The 389-nt window shown below is 36.2% G+C and overlaps 1 protein-coding gene across 1 annotated transcript in view; it reads left to right on the top strand.

Moving 5' to 3' along the window:
• LOC119588563 overlaps positions 1-389 on the top strand; it is a gene marked incomplete in the record, with an annotated part of 91,152 nt that overhangs the window by 75,200 nt on the left and 15,563 nt on the right.

The raw sequence follows: 389 nt of genomic DNA on the forward strand, positions 1-389 counted from the left end.
GATCTCCCACAAAACCAGTCACTAAATTTAGCATCTACAAAACAAGGCTGAACCATCGTAGAGAACTGGATGAATGATGGTGAGTTTTTGGAGATGGAGAAAAATTTTTTCCATCCTCGACAAAGCAACGGTCACGCAAGTGACAAAATACACATATAAAATCTTTAAAATCAAATCACAGTACACAGTGAGACGGGATAGTGATATTACAAATGAACATGATTATTGTATTAAAAGATATACTTGTAGAACAAGAGTAAAGGAAACTCGTACATACGGGAAATTATATCAGCAAATCAGTAAAGAAAAAAAGAAAACAGATAAACAGCTTACTTACTCAAAATTGGGTGGCCAGTGGGAAGAGGTGTCAGAGGCTGTCCTAGAAATCC

Source organism: Penaeus monodon, chromosome 24 (genome assembly GCF_015228065.2).
Source record: "Penaeus monodon isolate SGIC_2016 chromosome 24, NSTDA_Pmon_1, whole genome shotgun sequence".
Lineage (NCBI taxonomy): Eukaryota > Metazoa > Arthropoda > Malacostraca > Decapoda > Penaeidae > Penaeus > Penaeus monodon.